General features: G+C 37.4%; 1 pseudogene; it reads right to left on the bottom strand.

Moving 5' to 3' along the window:
• Positions 1-4,950: 4,950 nt before the first annotated feature.
• On the bottom strand, positions 4,951-5,050 carry LOC115938339 (U6 spliceosomal RNA; annotated as a pseudogene).
• Positions 5,051-7,094: the final 2,044 nt, after the last annotated feature.

Below are 7,094 nucleotides of genomic sequence, written 5' to 3'. Positions count from 1 at the left end.
TCTGCAGGGGTAGAAAGACTTTCGTGAAGAAAGCAACAGATACTGGATTTGCTCCTGTTAATGAAATTTCATACTTCGTGCCAGACTTCAATACAAATCATAGCCTGGAACTATGTCCTAGAATGACATAAAAAGAGAAAAGGTTTGGGGCAAAATATGGCAGCTCCATTCTTGGAAACAAAATTTCATCTTGGAAGCTTAAAGTTCCAGGCTTTAAACATTAAAGTTATAAGCTTATCACAATATTTCCAGCCCTAACTGGTAATGCAAGTAAAGTGATGACTTTACTATTTCATCCCTGAAAGAAAATACTTTGCATCATTTATACACCTTGGTTCGTAAGGTCAGTTTTTTGTGTTTTGTTTTTTACCTTTTTGGAAGGCATTTAACAATAGCAAAAAAGATTATTTTAGAGTGAGGGAGAGCCTGCGAGGGGAAGGGTCAGAGAAACAGGGATAGGGAGAGAATCTCAAGCCGCCTCCCCGCTGAGCACGGAGCCGGATTTGGGGGCGGCGGTCTCCATCTCACCACCCTGAGATGCCTCTCCCTAGAAGGCATTTTGGATAAAAAAAAGAATGAGAACTTCATAAGCTCCAGCCCTCAAGAAGGCTAGTCTGCAGGCTGCAACTATAAAACTTCAGGCCTGACGATGTTATTTCGGGGATGTGTACATCACATCCTTAACCCTATGTTCCCTAAAGGTGGTGATCTTCAAGTAGGAGTGACAAAAAGGGGAGGGGCAATGTTGGAATTTTTAGGGTAAACTCCGGAGTGGTGTGGTGAAGAAAGACTCTTCTACAGACTATTTTCATAATACAAATGAAAGAAGTTAAAGCTTGACAAAATCTTTGGCTGGTGGGCGGTATGCAAGGTTTAAAGAGGGGAAGTTAATTAAAGTAAGCTAATTTAAATAAAAAAGATTGGGAAACTTTCTTAATATTAAGCTGGTCTAGAGAATTTATCTACTGGGGTCCCTGGGTGGCTCAGTCAGTTAAGCCGCCAGCTCTTGCAGCTCAGGTCATGATCTCCTGGTTGTGGGATAGAGCACACATACCCTACCCCCACACCTGGGGCTGGGCCAGGAGTCTTGCTTGTCTCCTCTCTCTGCCCCACCCCCTGCTGGTGCTCGCTCGCTCTCTCTCTTTCTCTCTATAAAACAAATAAATGTTTGAAAAAATAAAAAAAGAATTTATCTACTAGGAAGGAACTTAGGTAGAGAAAATAGTCACATGAAAGCATAAAATACGTATAAACTGATGGAAACTTTAGCTGAATGATTGCTGAATTAAAAGTTAATCATCATTGCATTAGGAGACTTCAACTTTAGGCAATGAATGATAGACTGTAGATTTCCAAAACTGAAGAAGTAAGATCATGAAATTCACCTTTCATTTCTATTTTAGACCCAAATAAAACTTAGATTTAAATTCAAAAGCAGACAAGTATTCAGATCCTTAATACAGTGATTTTATTTGGAATAATTGCCTTTTATTTTCAATGCCTGTTGTGTCTTTACCTCATGTCACAATTTAATCCCTCTTTAAACTTAATTTAATGCCCAATTTAATCTCAATATGATAGCTAATAATTAAGATAACTCATGTTGTGTAGCATACTGTTTGGTTGTGTTGGTCATGTGTATGTGTTGTGTACAATACTGTTTTGTACCAGGCAATTTAATGAACAGTACCACTTGATATATTTATTAAAGAAGAACAAAAAACCAAGCTACCATCTTTTGAGAGTTAAAACATAGGTTTTCATGGTGATGGTATGAATAGCAAAAGATTTTACATGCTACAGAGGCCCACTTTTAGTATTTGTACATTACATGTACAAGTGTACAACCTACAGGTGATGTGTATTTTATACGTACAGATCTGGACAGTATATGTACAAATCTGAAATAATCATTTTGTAAGCATAGTATTATGTGGATTAATAATTTGTATTAGTGGTCTTCATCCTTTTCCCCCTTTTTCTCGTGGAATCTTTCAAAGGAATTCCTGGAAGCCCAATTTGCAAAACAGACGCAGGTAGCTCTACTCTGATCAAAGTGTTTGTGGGGGCTGGAGATGGGGTGGAGGGCCTAGAGGTGGCCCTTTAGGTTCACTCTCAATGGCCCCTACGCCCTTTCATGTAATCTCTAGAATTTCTGGAGCACAGTTTGGAAATTGTTGTCCTATATAATGCCCTACATTTGTGGTGGGCTTTTATATGTGTGAAGATACTTCATTCCCACAACATTCAATGTTTTTTCATTTTACAGATAAGAAAACAGGGACTCAGGTCAATTCATTTTCCCACTGTCACATAATTATTGAGTGATAAGATTTAGGACTTGAACTCAAATCTTCTGCTCTGCCCTTAATTCAAACTGTCTATAACAATAGAAAACATGCTCAGGATGTTTTCTAACATCCAAGTAGGATGAGGTAGAATTTATGTAAAGCGTGAGTGTTTCTTAATGTAGTCCCTCTACAGCAGAAGTGAGTGATGATAGTCATGTGGATCACAGTCCTGTGGCTCACCCAGGTCACCGACTACAGAAGGCTGGGAGATGTCTGTAATCTTTACCTATAAACCTGGCCCTTTCTTCCCCACTTGAGAAAGCATATTGGAGTACAGGGTACAGGGTGATGATATTATCGGAGTCAATTTTTATTTATGAACAAGATGAACAGTTCACCCCTTGCCTTTGGCAACCGCCAGTCTCTTCTCTGTATCCATGGGTTCAGGTTTGTTTTGTTTTAAATTCCATATATAAGCGAGATCATACAGTATTTGTCTTTCTTATTTGTCTTATTTGTCTTTGACTTATTTCACTTAGCATAATGCCCTCAAGGTCCATCCATGCTGCTGCAAATGGCAGGATTTCCTTCTTTTTTATGACGGAGTAGTATTCCATTGTATATTTACATATTTTCTTTATCCATTCACCCAACAATAGACACTTAGGTTGCTTCCATGTTTTAGCTATTGTAAATAACGCTGCAGTGAACATGGGGGTGCATATATCTTTTTTCAGTTAGTATTTTCATTTCCTTTAGGTAAATAACCAGAAGTGGAATTGCTGCATTGTATGATAGATCTATTTTTTTAAACTTTTGGAGGAAACTCCTCACTGTTTTCCATAATGGTTGCACCAATTTACATTCCCATCAACAGTGCTTGAGAGTTCTCTTTTCTCCACATATTCAACAACACTTATTTCCTTCTTTTTGATAATAGTCATCCTAACAGATGGGAGGTGATATCTCATTGTGGTTTAGATTTACATTTTCCTGATAGTTGTGGCTCCTTTTTACTCTACTTTGGGAGGCTTTTAGGTCCTCAGAAGGAAAGAAATGTAGAACTCAGAAAGCTCATCAGTGAATCTCTAACCAGTATTGAACGTACTTGCCACATGCAAGATTTAAGTGCTGCATCACAGATGGGTGTTGAATGTTATTATTCTGATTGTTACACTAAACACTGCCCATCTTATGCCCAGGCAGTTTATTTTTTTTCCCCTAATTTTCCATTTTTCATTGGTCCCTATTGAGTCCCTTCTCCCACTAAGGTAACTTTTGATTTCAATATTATAGTCAAGATGCTGATCACTCATTGCACTTCTTTAGATCTACTGTCTCTCAACTAGAAGATGAAAAACAATTATTTCCACTGATAATTAAAGTACTGAAGTTTGTGAACTGTTTATCTTGTTCATAAATAAAAACTGACTCGGATAAAAACAGGTTAAGACTTCTCAGACCCCTTGATATGTTCATGTACATTGTAAAGCTGAGAGCACAAGAAAATCAGAAGCATTTTTACAAACAGCTAAATAAAGAACTTTTTCCCTACCCTTTCATACCTCAACAAAGCACTGGAGTTCTGGAAAATGCCGATGTACAGCAATGTCCTTAAGCAAGTCAGAAAATTGGCAGATACTTCCTGATTAAGAAGAAAGCTCAAAATGTCTGGAACCAAGCATAGTAATTTCACACTAGTCTTCCCCTACCCCACATCGCACGGGACTGGGGCTCTATGGAACACCCTAGTCCTTTGGGTGAGGCTGTTCTAGCCCAGCTGTTTTCACTTACCCAGGATGACCTACAAATACCCCCCTTCCTTTCTTTTTTTAACTGACTTTCTCCACTTGGAAGGTCTTGCACTAAGCACCTGTTAGACACAGAGTCCAGAGCTGATGGCCGGGGGGGAAGAAGGAACTGAAGGATCCTGCCCTCCACAAGCCTCCAGATCAGCATGTAAACTCTGACCTGAAGCCCTGCCAATGTTTCCCTGCACTGACTCTTCTGAACCTGTGGATGTTATGTTTACACCACTCTTATAACCCCCACCATATTTTACTTTGTATAATAGTTATTTTAAATTTAATATATATTAACAGATATCAATATCTATTGAGTTTTCTTATTAATTAGGAGGTATCTGTCAATTACTGACTTGCTTAAGAACATTGATGTGCATCTGCATTCTCTAGAAGTCCAGTATTTTGTAAGTCATGAGGAGGTAGGGGAAAAGTTCTTTATCTAACTGTTTGTAAAATGCTTCTGGTTCCCTTGTACATGTACAAGGACATGTGTACATGTACATGAACATATACAATGTACATGAACATGTCAAGGGGTCTGAGAAGTCTTGTCTTGAAGACACCTGTATACCTTTTTAAAACTTCAATGGATATTAAATATTAAATATTGCCAGGCACTGTGCTAAATGCTATTCAGGGCAAGGAAGGGAGTCTTGCCTTCAGAGCAATTAGCATTCAAGGTAAAAAGTAATATTAGAAAAGTTAGAAAAGTAGTTATTGATTTATTTTATGACAAACTGATGGATAATTGACAAATAAAAGTTTATATATTTAAATGATATGTATACATTTTGAAATAACCACACAATCAAGTTAATTAACATCCATCACATCACATAGTTGCCTTTTATTTTTTTAATATAGAACACTTGACAAATTTGCATGTCATCCTAGTGCAGGAACCATGCTAAATAATCTCTGTATCATTCCAGATGTGTGCTGCTGAAGAGACACTAGTCATTGAGCATTAGCACAAGTCTTAAATCCCCTGACTTCATGAAGAAATGTAAAAATTTTCCATTAGTTGTAGACATTTAAGTACACACCCTCCAATGCTGTGTTTTCCTTTGCCTTGCCCTCCCAGCCCCCAGTCCCATAGAGGAAATGAAAGACTCCGAATTTAGCTTCAAAGTCATATTTCTTTGTACATAGAAGTGTGACCATGTCTAAGGTGCCCTGAACCTATTTTTAAACTAAATGACTGGAAGAAGAGGTAGGAAATTTAATATTAGTGTTCTGTTTTTTTCTTTAAAATCTTTTGGGGCTACCCTTTATTTTTAAATTATTTTCTTCTTCCATATTTGTTTTTCCACTTACAACTAATAACAAAATGAAACGGAAGTGGAACTATTAAAAAGAAAATAATTAACAATTAGGTATTTAGAATACTTAGGATTTTGCTTTATACAAATATTGTTAAAGCTATTACTCATGTTGAAGTTTTAGCATTCATTAATGTACGTATTTTGTGCAAAATCAGCAAATTCCACATTCCCGGTTTGGCTGTTATACACACAAATTAATGAATGTACTTTAATGAATTTGATTAATATGCAGCAGTTTAAGATCCATTTTGTATTATTAGCCCATGAAATGTTCCTCATTGAATGCTGCTGAATCAGAATGCTGTATTTGCCTGGGAAAGCTGTCTCTCTCTCTCACACACACACAGAGACGCTCTTAACAAATAATGTAAAGCTAAGATTTTCGTAATTATCATAATTCACTCATTAAGATATTAGCAAACTGTCACAACCACAAAAGATTCTCTATGCATGGAATTTTCCATCTTTTGCCTGCACCCAAGATATACATGCAGTTACAGTGCCCGAGAATGTTAAATGGAAACCCTACTTCTGCATTTTATTAGCAAATTTTGCAAACTACAAACAGCTTGAGTGCTGTATAAATTTATAGTTGTACTTGCACATTTGTGATGGTGGTTTTCGGCATGAAAGTTTTATCTAAGAGCTTTTACTTGGAACTGCACAGAGCAATTCCAAAACCTCAAAACTAAAGGAAAATAAAATTGAAGTGCCTTTACAATTGTGTGATTTATACATTAAAGTATTTATTTTAAAACAAGATTAAAAATACTGCACTCCTAGAAACATTCTCTCCTGGTAGAAGCCACTCAGATGGAAAATTTCATCTATTTCAAACTGATTTTTTGCCTGAATGACTCTCACATGTTTTCCTAAAACCTAGTCATGTCAAATGATTTATTCTACCTTAATAATACTGTGCAAGTAGCCAGGAAGATTCAAGTGTTGAAGTGGTAGAAGGCAGTTGGCCAATTAGGTGCTCAGCTATATTTTGATTTTCTATGCTTAGACATACTTATTCTTTTCTTACCTTCTGATCCCCTACTCAGTACTTCTAGATGAGAATTTCTGCATATTTCTGTCCTCGGAATACTTAGCCAAATTTGAGATATAGAATGCATTTTGAATCAAAATCCCAAATAAGAATAAGGCAGTGAAACCCATTTTCCCACTTTAAGAGGTAATAGAAGGAGCTCAGTATGGCATTCAAAGGGCACATGTATTTCAATGTCTTTCCCAAGGCACCCCTTCGCCCCCTTCGTAGTACAGTACGATCTGTGCTATCACGATGCCCCTAGTGATAGGGATGCTCTGCATCTTATTAAAGATGACTGGCCTAAAGAGCTACTGGGTTGCACTATAAGAAGTCATTTTTTTTAAGATTTAATTTATTTATTTGACAGAGGGAGAGAGACAGCGAGAGAGGGAACACAAGCAGGGGGAGTGGGAGAGGGAGAAGCAGGCTTCTCGCTGCGCAGGGAGCCCGACGCGGGGCTCGATCCCAGAACCCTGAGATCATGACCCGAGCTGAAAGCAGATGCTCAATGACTAAGCCACCCAGGTGCCCCAAGAAGTCATTTTTCAATGAAATAATTGACACTTTTTCTTCAGAATTTTCTCTCTTACTTAAAAAATTATTTTTTGCTTCAACTATTATTGTCATTGACTCACCA

Source organism: Leptonychotes weddellii, chromosome 6 (genome assembly GCF_054177405.1).
Source record: "Leptonychotes weddellii isolate Sample4059 chromosome 6, ASM5417740v2, whole genome shotgun sequence".
In the NCBI taxonomy this organism is placed as follows: Eukaryota; Metazoa; Chordata; class Mammalia; order Carnivora; family Phocidae; genus Leptonychotes; species Leptonychotes weddellii.
The sequence above is the reverse complement of the archived record's forward strand: the minus strand, read 5'-3'. Positions and strand labels throughout refer to the sequence as shown.